At 51.3% G+C, this 585-nt stretch overlaps 1 non-coding gene across 1 annotated transcript; it reads left to right on the top strand.

Moving 5' to 3' along the window:
• TRNAN-GUU (transfer RNA asparagine (anticodon GUU)) lies at positions 1-74 on the top strand. Its single transcript has one exon. It is a non-coding gene; the product is annotated as a tRNA-Asn (tRNA).
• Positions 75-585: the final 511 nt, after the last annotated feature.

Below are 585 nucleotides of genomic sequence, written 5' to 3'. Positions count from 1 at the left end.
GTCTCCGTGGCGCAATCGGCTAGCGCAATCGGCTGTTAACCGAGAGGTTGGAGGTTTGAGCCCACCCGGGGACGGTGTGTCGCTTTTTTTTCTTTTCGCTGATAGCTTTGAAGATATGTTCTGATGGTGGTGAGAGTGGAGCATGACTGTCTCCGTGGCGCAGTTGGCTAGCGCGATTTGCAGTTAACCGAAAAGTTGGAAGTTCGAGCCCACCCGGTGGTGGTGCGGCAGTTTTTTTTCTTTGGGCTGATAGCTTTGAAGATATGTTCTGATGGAGGTGAGAGTATAGCAGGACTGCCTCCGTGGCGCAATTTGCTAGCGCGATCGGCTGTTAAGCGAAAGGTTGGAGGTTCGAGCCCTCCTGGGAGTGGTGTGTTGCTTTTTTCTTTGCGCTGATAACTTTAGAGACATGTTCTCATGGTGGTGAGATCTGAGCAAGACTGTCTCCGTGGCGCAATTGGCCAGCACGTTCGGCTGTTAACCGAAAAATTGGAGGTTTGAGCCCTCCCGGGAGTGGTGTGTTGCTTTTTTCTTTGCGCTGATAGCTTTGAAGATATGTTCTAATGGTGTTGAGAGTGGAGCACG

Source organism: Rhipicephalus microplus, unplaced genomic scaffold, assembly GCF_043290135.1.
Source record: "Rhipicephalus microplus isolate Deutch F79 unplaced genomic scaffold, USDA_Rmic scaffold_40, whole genome shotgun sequence".
Taxonomy (NCBI): Eukaryota; Metazoa; Arthropoda; class Arachnida; order Ixodida; family Ixodidae; genus Rhipicephalus; species Rhipicephalus microplus.
The sequence above is the reverse complement of the archived record's forward strand: the minus strand, read 5'-3'. Positions and strand labels throughout refer to the sequence as shown.